Below are 13,810 nucleotides of genomic sequence, written 5' to 3'. Positions count from 1 at the left end.
TTACTGTTTTCTTAATTTTTTTCAGCCACAAATTAATTCACTTTTTAAAATTAACTTTATTCTAAACAATATCATCTGCAATATCATAAGCTTGACACTGCAATTGTATTTACTAAAACAGCTAATGCACATTAAAATAAATATTTAATACTTAAAAGAAGCTTTTGTGCACTAAGTAAAGCCAAGAATAAAGTGAACTAAAGATTACTCTCATTTGTGAATCAGTTATGGTATCATTTTTCAAAAGTTTCCCATTTGGCATATTTAATCTCAGATACCTTACTGCCTGAATTCCTGTGCCCCAGAGAGATATCTCAACATTTGTATGTTTCAGTATGGCTAAAACACCCCATCCAAGAGCATCATCTGTCTGGGCACCACCACAAACCACAGCAAGGGGGCATTGACTCATTTGTGGTTAACTGTCGAAAAGTTGCTGAGTCAAGGAAAAACTCTTGTCCTGATCCAGACACACACACACACACACACACACACACACACACACACACACACACACACGTATATAAACACACATGAACATATATGTGTGCATGTATAGACACACATGTATATATGTGTATATCTGTTCATCACAATAATCTACGAAGGAGGAATTGTTTTCTTGCTTTTCCAGATGAGGAAATGAAGTATCAAGCAGTTAGTAGCAGTCAATAGTTCAAAGCCAGCAAATCTGACTCTGGAAACTGTGTTCTTATTACCTTGGGATTTAAAAATGGTAAAAAGAGATAGAAGTTGGAAAAAAACATTTTTTAAGCATTAAAGTATTTATTTGATATTATACATAAGTCACACTAAAATATCTTTTAGCAAGTAAAAGTATTTTTATATAGAGGGAATTCTAATTAGATTGGCATAGTTAAGACCAAAAATATAAAGTAGATATTGCTACTTTATCTTCAGTCCTGGCTTTTAAGAGGCCAATGAACACAAAAAAGATGAGTCTTGCTTGGTTCTGAGACAGTTAAGGGATTTCCTCAGTATTTGAATATACTCATATAACCAGTTATATAAATCTAAATATAAAACCAATTTCCAATAGATTTTAAGATGGCATTCACCATCTTTGTGAAAAGTTGAACATTACTAATTAAATACAATCTTATCCTTAGAAGGGGAAAACAGTGAGATAGCATTTTCAAAATTGAAATTACTGTTGAAATTAAAGAAAGATCTTAGGCACATAACCACAAACCAGTCTTAGTTAAATCAGGACTGTCCAACAAAAATATTCTGTCAGCCACTCATGATATGAATTCTGGTGTAAGAGATCAATTAAATTATGGTACGCATAAAAGAAGTCATGAGACATTTTTGTTTTGTAATAAACAAGGCAGTGACCACTTATTACTCATTAGTAGCTTTTTTGAGATAAGCTATCAAGTCTGCCCTTTCTCCCGTCTTCTTAATGCTGGCGAAGATCATTTCTGTTCCAGGGACGTACTTCTTGGGATTCTCCAAATACTCCGTCAGGGTATCTTCTCCCCAGGTGATGCCTTTGTTCTTATTGGCATCTGTGTAAGAGAATCCAGCAGCCTGACCTGTCTTCCACCCAAAAAGACCATGGAGATTTGGCCCAGTCTTGTGCTTGCCTCCCTTTTCCACGGTGTGACATTGGGCACACTTCTGAACAAAAATCTTCTTGCCTTTCTCAACATCACCCATATTTAACTCTCTCTTTCGTCACCGGCGCTACAGACCTTCCCACTCAGAAGCCGGATGTCCCGCTCTCTCAAAAACATATGTTTTATGGTGACAAACACAAATCCCTCAAAGTCAAAATCTTCCCCCATGGGATATGAAGACTGGGGCAGGCAACGTCTTCTAATACAGAGAGGGATAAAAGCCAAGTAGAATAATTTAGAATGACCTTAAGATTTCCTCTGTAAATTACAGTGGAGAACTCATCTTACTTGGAAAGAAAAACAACATAAAAATCCAAGAGAACAAAGATTCCAATTTAAAAAAAAAGAGAGAAGATGGATGGGTGGATGGAGAGACGCACACGGTGAGACAAACATTCACCCGAGATTCAAGGACAGAGATCAGAGATAATTATAAAGGTACATACTTTCTCTCTGACTATCCCAGGAGGGATCTACCACGTGGCTGACATCGTACCAGCCACTCTCGGAGGCAACCTGGGGACCTTATTCTCATCACTGGGACAAAAGATGCAGGGTGAGTTGTGCTGAGGGCCTAATTACGTGGCCTTCATCTGCCAGGGTTCTGCAGTCTGGAAAAAATAAGAATCTACTTACATGTACTCCCTATGGGCAGAGTGTACAGCGGCCGCATTGCTGTAACGCCACAGGACAATCGCTGATGACAGGACGTCAAGGATGGCATCAAACTAGGAGAAGGAGACACCGCATTAGTGGGTTTCCAGAATTAATAGGACATGACTGTGACAACACAGGATAACTGTGCTGTGACTCAGAATATCTGAACAAGTGACCTCAGAGCAAAGAGGCTTCCCATCATTACGACACAGCCATTCATGCCCCTTGTCCAGAGCCTGGTGTGTCTGGAGCTCAGGGCACCTGACCCCGATGGCCTGGTGGCAGCGCTATGGCCCCTCCTCATCCCTGCTCCCATGACCTGAGAAACCACACTCTGTATGTGGTGGGCCCTGCCCCCGGGTCCCCTGGCTCCCAGCACTCTGGAGATACAGGGAGAAGGGGGAGGGACACACTGTTCTGAAATGTCCAGAATTGGTTTCCCCTTGCCAAGCAAGAGAACTGTAGCATTTTCCTGCACATCTCAAGTACAAGATTTGGGTAAGGATTCTGTTTCTGGCTCTCAATGGGACTGTTTTACCAGGGGTCCAGGAGTGAGGATAAAGGTCATCAGGGGCTGCAGGAAATCTGCCAGCACTTTGAAATTTTATATAAAATTCAATGCTTTTGTTTGAATGAGAGAGACAGAGTATGCTCCCAAGCAAGCTAGAGAGAAGGAGGGAGAAAATGTATGAGTATGAGTGTGTTTATGGGTTTGTGTATGCACATGTGGGTTTTTGTATATGTGGTGTGTCTGGGTCTCTGTGTGTGTGTGTGTGTGTGTGTGTGTGTGTGTGTGTGTGTGTGTGTGTGTGTGTGTGTGTGGCGCTTTTCTCTGGACAGTTCACATCTTTCATAAGATTCGGAAAAGAAACAGCAATTCCCCCAAAACATCAAGTTCTCCCAGCAAAGGGCAGAAATGGGTTTGGGAACAGACACACTTGCCCTCAAAGTTTCACAGAAGGGATGTTGACAGGAGCTCTCCTTATGAGCCATCACATCACACCACGCTTCTCAGCTGGAAAATTGCAAGCACTAGCACTTTCCTGAAGAAGCATGGGGGACTGCACCGAATTGTCTTAACATACCTAGCCTGTGAAGCAGAGAGCCGCTTTCTCTAACCTACTCCTACCAGAAGGCAGGCTGGGAAGCCAGATCACCTCTAGCTGTGCTACAGACTCACTCGTCCCAGTGCGAGCAGCCTCGATCTTAAACTCCCGATACCTCTGCCTACACCAGCACATGCTTCACTCCGGTGCGTGCCAGGCCCACATACAACCTGGGAAGTCAAAAAGGGCTAAAGCTCCCAAAACATCCTCTCATCCAACCCCATTGTGAGAAATGTGGTCCCCCCCAATCTGTGCTTGAGAATTAGACCATCTCGTGGCAGTTTAATTTATTCAATTGTCACTTTTTTTATAGAAGCAGTTTTCATAAAAGGTATGTTTCTCTGCTAAACTCTCATATGCTAACTACCCTCCTACCTGAGGGTTTGGGGTGAGGTCTGTGGGCTTAGGAAAACGTGCAATACTTCACAAAAGTATATTTCAGGTTACTTACTGCAAACCCAAAAGCAGAGGCGCTGTACCTCATAACGGAGACAGCTAAAAAGAAAGAAAATAGTATTCAGAATATTTAAAAACCTCTCTCATTTGTGAGTATACTAATACATTATATGGCCTTTTAAACATCAGTGGGAAAAGCTCCAAGAGAATAAAACTAAGAATTAACTGTACTTGTAAAATCTAAGAGTTTAAAATGTGAAGAGTGAACTAAAAAGATTCTCAGATTCCACCTGTAATAACTTCGCTTCCCAGCGTGTTCTAAAGCACCCAAGGGCAAACTTCAGAATAAAATTGTTTAAGCAGCTGTCAATCAAATGACTTCTGAGACATTGAGAATTGAGTGACTGGGAACAGAGAACTTGGAACTATATCAAGCTTTCAAAGTGAAACTGCAATCGCCCCAAAAACTGTTCCCATAATAAGGTAATTAGTGGTGGTATCTAAGGCATATGCCACTGCTAATATAGTTGAAAAAAAAAAAGTCTTTTGCCCACCAGAGTTTAAAATCCATTGTAAATACCAACACAGCTGCTTAGAAAAACAATAACGAAGTATCTTAAACAATAGATGTCTACAAATGTAGATGTCACAATTATAATTAAAATGTATTTCATCCAATTTAAAAACTTGGGGGCCAGTCCATTGGATAGCACTTTTCCCTACTTCTGTTTTGCACCAAAGCAATGTCAGCTTCAAAGACATCTCAATTGGAAGTAACAAAGGCCTGTCTCCAAATGAAAGCCACACTTAATGTTCGCCCTCCAACAAAGAACCCTACCCTGTGGGACAGCAAAGCTTGCAGTGGCTTGCTCTTGGGCCCAGAAATTTCACTCATGAAGTAAAGGAAGCATGAGCAGGAGGCACAGATGTCAACACCTATGTGGACTTCCATTCAGCTCATCACAATATCCCTTTTCGAGGACTGCTCACTCTCTTATCTACAAGGTCAAGGAATGGGCCTGGATGGCCATGTGGTGCTTTGGGCCTCCCAGCTATAAGGAGGTCACCTGACCCAAGGTAAACCAAACGGAGGTCATTTTCTGGGATTTAGGAATGGAGACTGAGTCTAGTTGGTCAATTTAATGGTTAGAACTGAAACTCATAAACACTGAAAACTCATCAATGTCATGGGTCATCATGGCTATAAAGACAGAGGAACAGCAAGGCAAGCATGGGGAACCCACAGCACTAGAGAGAGAGAACCACTGGCTTCTTAGTGTTTCCAAGTCTTTCCTGAAACTCAGTTGCATTCTAGTCCTCGAGTTGTGTGAGGTGGAATACAACCCATTAAATCTGTGACCATTCAATCCCTTTGGTATTGACATGAGCTGCCCAGGTGTCCCTGCTGCTGCCCTTACTGGCACAGAGAGAAGGGCAGAGTCAGCTTTGCACCATGACCAGCTGGAGCTCTCACAAGACACACAGGTATAGTGGCATAAAGGGGCACTGGACATTCCTAAAGAACATCAGCTCACAGTCCACGTGGTCAGGTGCAGATAAGGCAGTTGACCCTAGAGGGACTGCCCCGAGCACTGATAGGCCCTGTGAAACACAGAGCCTGGCTTGCATGAGTGCTCAGTTGCTGTTAACTAAGAGTCACAACATTTCATAGAACTAAGTCAAAGAGGGGATCTGATTTTTTCCTTTGCATTCTGTTTTTAGAATATCTTAGCTGTGTGCCTCTTGTGTGTTGCTTCTTTATCAGCGGTGCAAACCTTTTAACTCCACTTGCACATGTGCTCCCTATCTACAACAGATCAAAGAAAAGCTGCCCACCGGAGCGCCCACTTGGCCTCCACCTGTCCTCTGTGGCCTGGAAGGCACAGCTGGAACTGTGCCCACCTCCCCTCACCATCATAGAAGACCACCTGCTTCACAAGCTGTAAACTGTCACTTTAAAGTGTTTTCATCTGAGTTATTTGGTATATACTGGGCTTCAGATTTCACAGGGGCGAACACCCACTTGATTACATTGAGAAACACAAGGAACCTTGTCTCAGGGATCTGGAATCAAACAAAGGAACTGGCTACTAAATGTTGTGACCTTTTCCTAGCTCAAGTGGATCCTAGGTCCACAATGTCAAACACTCTTGGAATTATCCTGGAAAAGGTCTGCTTGTGTGAGTTAAACCTGCCCAGAGAACGGATAACCTAGAGAACAAGTGGAGTATTAATACCGTTGTGGCCTCCATGTATCAAGGAAAATACAACGGGATGGGTCCAGGTTAACGCAGAGTGCTTAACAGAGATGTCACTGACTTATAAATTGACTCCATCTAATTTCCTTGGTAAGACAGAAAGGGAGAAGTGCCAAAAATTGCATGGGGAATCAAGAGTGCTCTGAAGGGCCCTCCACTTGGCCTTAGCTCTGGCAGCTTCCCTTGGAGGCCAACTCTCTGGCTCTTGCATCTAAATAACAGCAAAGAGTCATTAGCACAAGACTTGAATGGAAGCGTTCAGATGGCCTTTTAGGAATTCCTGAAGAATGTCAAGAAATAACCTCATTTTATTTGTCCTATAACTCATCATGACACTTCTAATTCTGGAATAAGAACAGACTCAATGGAAAGGGTCAGACTGGTTTAGACAGCCCTTGCTTCCACAGAAAGACAGAGCAAATTGTGGGGTTTTCATCAGGACATTTCTAATTTCCCTTATGCTAAGAATGAGGTCTGCTTAGAGAGCAGCAGGTCTGGGCCAGAATGACCATCCAAGGCAGAGAAGACATGGTAGGGGTCCTAGTGCTCCCAGCAAACGTGGCTGAGTATAGTGGAAAGCCAACAAAAGTCCAGCATTGCTTTTAATCTGGTGCTAGATTCAACAGTGGACAATAGACAAGGGTTCCTTGTACCTCAACTATGCTGCAAACTGGCAATGTCCACAAAGAGATGGGCAACCAGACTGCCGTGATGCAGAGCTCTTCTATGAAGGTCATTCTCAGTCCCGCCTCTTACTCCTCCATGGTAAGAGTAGACATGCATTGCCATCTGACTAGGCTGAATTGACGCATCCAGAAATGTATGCTTAGGATGCAGCTGGCTTCCTCTCTCTCTCTCTCTCTCTCTCTCTGCTAAAACACAGAGTCCTTAAAGTATTCACAGGTAAAATGAGAGGATATGTTACTTGGGGACAGCCTAACATTCATTCCCCATGCTAGTAAGAGTACCAGACATTATGACTGTCCTTCAGGGAATGGTACCTGCCCCACCCTCAGACTAAGTGACTTGCATGGGATGACCTTATCTGCATGCTAGTACTTCCCATTAACTTGTCCCATGTCCAAAGTAAGATGGCACAATTCAATCTGAGCCTATGAGACCCTGTCCCAAGTTTTTTGCTGAAAATACTGGGAAAAGGGTATCTTCCTAACAGGGAATTTTAGAGCTGGTAGGATAAAAAGAGGAGCTATAGGAAGTGACTTTGAAACACATAGGTAGAACCTGCCTCAGAATAAAACCAACACAAGAAGAAATGGTATATTAAAAATAAAAGACACAGGTCAAACCCATGATGACACAGACTGAACCTCTGGAATCAGTCCTGCCTTAAATCTTCCCTCTAGTCCTCAGTATATTACCCAATAATTTCCTTTAATTGCTTAAGCCAGTTTGAGTTGAGTTATCACTTACAAACAAATGAGTCTTAATACAATATACTGACTCAATAATTCCATGTCCACATTTTCTGTTTCTTAGTTGGAGTCTTACTCTGTCGCCCAGGCTGGAATGCAGTGGCATACTCACAGCGACCCCAGTGTCGACCTGCTGGGCTTAGGTGATTATTCCACCTCAGCCTTCCATGTAGCTGGAACTACAGGTGTGTGCCACCACGCTTGACTAATTTTTTTATTTCTTGTAGAGACGAGGTCTTGCCAATTATGGCCTCAAACCCAGGCTCAGGCAATATCACCTCAGCCTCCCAAAGTGCTGGGATTACAGACATGAGCCACCATACCTGGTGTGAGTTAAACCTGCCTTTTAATACCTAAGTGGCTTTTAATACCTAAGAAATGGGAAAACACTTTAAACACAAAAGGTTCATGTTATATATAATAGCAAAACACCAGATGTAACTAAGTGTCCCATCGTAGGGAGAGGATCAAAGCATGGCCTATTCTTCGATGGTCTGTTCAAAGAATAGGCTATATATAGCTATTTTTTAGGCTTTTATAAAGAGTACTGTGGCTTAATACTTACATTAGCATATTAGGTAGAACAATGCTGTTGATAATAAACAGATAGGCGATATGTTGAGTGCTACAGGTACTGGGTACCATCAGAAAGGGTAAGCCGGGCTCAGTGGCTCAGCCTGTAAATGCCACGCTTTGGGAGGCTGAGGTGAGTGGATTGCCTGAGCCCGCGGGTTCGAGACCCACCTGGGCAACTTGGTGAGACCTCATCTCTACAATAAATAACAAAAATTAGCTGGACATGGTAGCATGCACCTGTAGTTCCAGCTACTTGGAAGGCAGAAGGATCGCAGGAGCCCAGCAGGTCGAGGCTGCGGTGGCTGGGAGTGGCCACTGCACTCCAGTCTGGGTGACAGAGTGAGACTCCAACTCAAAAAAAAAAACAAAAAAGAAAGAAAGAAAGGGTGGCTCTGGGACAGGGGGGAGTTATAGCTAACACAGGTGCTAACTGAATGAGGGAGGTTAGAAAAGACTTCATGAGAAGGTCATATTTAAGCAAAGACTTGAAGGAGGTGAGAGAGTGAGCCATGCTGTTACCTGGAAAAAGAACCTTCCAAATAAAAAAAAAAAGTCAGTGCAAAGGCCCTGAGGTGGGGCAGCTGACATATCTGAAACCATTTAGGTGAAAGCCAAAGGCAGCAGAAGGAGAGTTATGAGAGAGAATTCAAGCAAGATACAAAATTATATATGTGGTATGACTAGCTTTTATAGCACAACTGTGTTTTAAAAAACGTACTGAAGCTGGGCACAGTGGCTCACATCTGTAACCCCAGCATTTCGGGAGACCAAGGCAGAAGGATCGCTTGGACCCGGGAGTTTGACACCAGCCTAGGCAACATAGCAAAACCTCATCTTTACAAAAAAATTTAAAAATTAGCCAGGTGTAGTGGTACATGCCTGTAGTCCTAGCTACTCAGAAGGCTGAGGCAGAAGGATCACCTGAGTCCAGGAAGTCAAGTTGCAGTGAGTGATCATGCCACTGCACTCCAGACTGGGTGAGTGAGACCCCAACACACTCACACTCACACACACACACACACACACACACACACACACAAAAGCATTGAAAACAACTAGAATAAAATTCCTTCAAATGATAACAGAAGTTAATCTTTGAGGCGTAGGAATATTTGTGTGGATTTCTTTCCTTTCTACTATTTTGTATTTTCCACGTTTTCTACAATCATATGTCACCATTCAAACCAGAAAAGGAAATCAATTTTATTTGAGAAAAACAATTCTCCAGCTCATAAAAATATAACCAAATGTAACAATGGAATAACAGAAATCAGATATGTGACACATATCTGAGAATAGGCTGCGCTGTGAGCTCATGAATACTCTGGCATATTATCACATATCTTTGTTACATCTAAGCATATTATCACATATCTTTGTTACATCTAAGTTTCTGAAATCTTTCTGGGTCAAATCACCCACATGAGTGGGTTGCTAATGGCCCAAGGAGTTCCTGGATGTACGGTGGAGGGCCAGGAAAGCCAGGATGTAGACCACAAGCTAAAAACATCACCCCAGTCTGAGGCACCTCCTACCTCCCAGGATTTTAGTTGTCTTAGTTCTACTTTCATTTACATGTCAAAGGGGTAATAACATCTACCCTCCCAGAAGTGCATACACAACGGAAGTCTTAAATAAATATTTATACAAGTCTGGTGAAAAAAAAACCAGACCTTCTTTGACTAAGTTACACTCACACCAAGCCAGAAAGCACATCGGCAGGAAACTCAAATTCAAACAGAAAGACAGCTGGAAAATGGACGGGGACCAGGCAACCCATTGTTAGGGCAAAGCGAAATGCAAATTGAGCAGCTGAGTCAGCAGCAGGCTTGGAAGGAGGGTTGTGGAAGGCTGAGACAAAGCGTCTTGGAGATGCACAGGGAGGTATGGGTGCAACGTGGGGAGCCCCTCACGGACATTAAACAAAGAATGTCATTTCAACTGCAGGCTAGATTTGAGGCTACAATGAAGACCCATCTGTCATTCTCTCCAAAGCCAGGCAATAATTATCGTGAGCCTTAGCACCCTTTAGCAATACCCCAGGCCCACAACACCTCCACGTTGCTAAATTATGTGACCAGTAAAGTTCTCTTAATAAATCAATCCCACTTTAATTAGACAGCCTCTATCATTCAGACACCTGGCAACAACAGCCATGTAACTAACCCAACCGAAGAACATTTTTCCATCATCCGCCGTAAGAAAATAAATACATAATACATATATACATACAAATGAAAGAACAACAACAACAGAACTAACGTGCTGGATTTTTGGCTTCTCTCAACAAACTTAGATCTGCCCCACCCTAGCCTGACCCTTTTCCCCAGTGGTGCCAGCACAGCATTTGGACAGGGCACGCACTCTTGGGTACCCACCTCTCCTGTAGCATTATAGCGCCAGTCTGCCTCTCTCACCTCTCCCATCTACCTGGCCCTGCCGTTAGTGTGGTTCTTGCTGAATGTCATCTGCACATTTCTTTTTTTTTTTTTTGAGTCGGAGTCTCACTCTGTCGCCCAGACTGGAGTGCAGTGGCCGCTCCCGGCCGCCGCAGCCTCGACCTGCTGGGCTCCGGCGATCCTTCCGCCTCAGCCTTCCAAGTAGCGGGAACTACAGGCACGCGCTACCATGCCAGGCTGATTTTTTCATTTATTGTAGAGATGAGGTCTCGCAGCCCAGGCGGGTCTTGAACCTGCGGGCTCAGGCAATCCACTCACCTCAGCCTCCCAAAGGCACAGGATTACAGGCTGAGCCACCGAGCCTGGCTTGCACATTTCTAATACTCACTCTTATATATAATTTTATGCCGTTCTATGTGATGTTGCCTTGCTACTATCAAGCAAGCAGTCGAATGCCTGCAGGAGGCAGGCCTGATGGGGCCTCCTCAGAATGCACTCAGCCCCTGTCCTGCAACCAACCCTATACAGACCAATATGAGTCGCTGAGTGTGCCAACCATTTTTTTCATTCAATCAGCCAAGGTCCACTGGGCATCCACTACACATCAAACAATGTTGTGCTGAGCTGAGGATACAGCCGTTACTTGCCCAATAATTTGATAGAACACACCTTTGTAATCCCTAACGTTCCCTTAATCACAGAAAGCTGCTACTTTAGCCCAGTAAGTGAAGCATTCATTGAATGGATAAACCGAGGTGGGGGCAAAATTTATAAATATATAAATGTAAAGCAGAATGTTCACATCTTGTCCACTCTAGCCTTCTGTTCTGAGTACCTGTGTGTTTGCTGGGAATCAAAAGCTTGTTTCTAGGCAAACTCCCATTCTCAGTCCATGATTTCTAACTTGGCTGAGTGTCTCTCCTTTAACCTCAAAGAAACGGTCCTTGCCAGCTGGGCTCAGTGGCTCAGCCTATAATCCCAGAGCTTTGGGAAGTCAAGGAGAGTGGATTGCCTGAGCCCGCGGGTTTGAGACCTGCCTGGGCTACTTGGCAAGACCTCGTCTCTACAATAAATCAAAAAAAATTAGGCGTCGTAGCGCGCGCCTGTAGTTCCAACTACTTGGAAGGCTGAGGCGGAAGGATCACCGGAGCCCAGTGGGTCGAGGCTGCAGTGGCTGGGAGTGGCCACTGCACTCCAGTCTGGGTGATGAGTGAGACCCCAACTCAAAAAAAAAAAAAAGAAACTATCCTTCCTTCTCCCAGCACATAAAAGCCTAAAGTCAAGGGTTACATTCTATTTGTCTCTATCCTCTGGGCCTACAAAAGCACTAGCACCACCATCTATACTCAAAAAATGCTTGTTGGCCAGGCTCGGTGGCTCAGCCTGTAATCCCAGCACTTTGGGAGGCCGAGGCAAGTGGATTGCCTGAGTCCGTGGGTTCGAGACCCACCCAGGCAACCGCCTGGGCAACTTGGAGAGACCTCGTCTCTACAATAAATCAAAAATTAGCCAGGCGTGGTAGCACACGCCTGTAGTTCCAGCCACTTGGAAGGCTGAGGCGGAAGGATCACCGGAGCCCAGCAGGTCGAGGCTGCAGTGACTGGGAACGTGCCACTGCACTCCAGTCTGGGGGACAGAGTGAGACTCCAACTCAAAAAAAAAAAAATGCTTGTTAAACTAAACTGAAGAAGATTTGGGAACTCTCTAATCCGCAATAGTAGCTTCTGGTTTTTATTTAAACCAGAAGTTACTATTAATGCTGCAGCCAAAAGCTAATACTACAGGCAAGTGTAGCAATTTACCGCTAGCATAAAAAGAGCTAACAATGGCATAGACATCATCACCCAAGGTCATCCTTGCCAGGTCACTAAGCTGGCCCATGGCCTGGCACTGCTGACATCATACTACACATTGAACCTGTTTCATTTATGAAGTTACTAAAGGAACATTTTAAAGAAGAAAACATATTGTGAGGAAGAATACACTGAATGAGGTTCTAAAGACTTGACTTTTTAAAAAAATGGTGCTGAATATCTATTTGAGCTGAATCAAAGTCATTAGAAGATTATTAACATCACCACTCAGGGAACAGAAGTTAAACATGGTGGAATAAAGCCCTCTTCCCCACCCTTCCTTCCTTTATAAAACCCAGCAAGAAGCATAGAAAACTGGAGAAAGAATACAGTGATCAAAGATATTAGGAAATGGCCAACCTCCAAAACCCTCAGTTATAAGGATATCTTCCCAATATGCTAAAACTTAAACTCTACTAAGATGCTACAAGCTGATAACATACCTCAATCAAATCTTAGGCAGAGCTCAGAGTTTTCCACAAGAAGATGGCCCAGTCACCAAGAGGCCAAACAATTACTCCTTATTTGCAATGGCCAGTTTGGAGTTGAGCTGAGCATCCACTTCTGAACCTCCTCCCCAACCACACTCCACTCATATTCCACTCACTAGAGACCAAGGGAGTGAAACTAAAGGAATAATTGCTCAGACAGCCAGAGGTACAAGAATCAGGTCATTGGATGGCATAACCAAAGAGGGGAACTGAGGCTCCACTGTCAGCCAGGTAGTCTTCTCTTGCTTCCAAGGCGAAAAGTTCCCGAAGGTAGACCACTGAGATCAAGTGTAAAGTGCTCTGAGAAAACATACTCAGATTAAAGCTGCCTGCTGCTCTCTTCACAGCCAGTTCTCCACAAAGTCACGACAATTAGTGCAGTGAGGTTCTGACAAACTGGCAGACAGAGCAAGGAAACCAAACAGAATTAAGAAGTGAACCTGGCAAGGCCACCAGATACCAAGTCAACATACAAATACCAGTTATTTCTATACGAGCCACAAACTGGAAGCAAATATAGTTTTTAAAAAGCTACTATTTACAACAGCAAAAATACTGGGTACCCAGAAATAAATTTTAAAAACTGATAAAAATGTGCAAGACCTCTACCTAGAAAAACAATGAAATATTATTAGGAAAAATTAAAGACAATTAAATAGATGGAGGCATATCCCACCTTTGCGGATTAGAAGCCTGAATATTGTCATTCAAAATTCTAGCAGGTTTCTTGTGAAAGAATTGATCAGAGGATTCTAAAGTTTATGTGGAAAGTGAAAAGAATCAAGAAAAGTAAGGCAATTCTGAACAACAACAATCTAGAAGACAGTCACTACCAGATATTAAGATTTCAAAGCTACAAGGAAATAAAAAGATATCGGCATAAGGATGAACAAGAAGACCATAGAACAAAAGAAGATCCACACATATTGGTCATTTGACTTATATATAAGGACAAGAAAGGTCAAGTCTTGTTTTTTTTTTTTTTTTTTTTTTTTTTG

At 43.3% G+C, this 13,810-nt stretch overlaps 1 pseudogene across 1 annotated transcript; it reads right to left on the bottom strand.

Moving 5' to 3' along the window:
* Window positions 1–909: 909 nt before the first annotated feature.
* On the bottom strand, window positions 910–1,747 carry LOC103254310 (annotated as a pseudogene). The gene has a single exon (XR_002481619.1). The product of XR_002481619.1 is annotated as a cytochrome c, somatic pseudogene (transcript).
* Window positions 1,748–13,810: the final 12,063 nt, after the last annotated feature.

Source organism: Carlito syrichta, unplaced genomic scaffold, assembly GCF_000164805.1.
Source record: "Carlito syrichta isolate Samal-C Ts95f unplaced genomic scaffold, Tarsius_syrichta-2.0.1 Scaffold274443, whole genome shotgun sequence".
Classification (NCBI taxonomy): Eukaryota; Metazoa; Chordata; class Mammalia; order Primates; family Tarsiidae; genus Carlito; species Carlito syrichta.
Note: the sequence above shows the minus strand (reverse complement) of the source record. Positions and strands in the feature narration are given on the sequence as shown.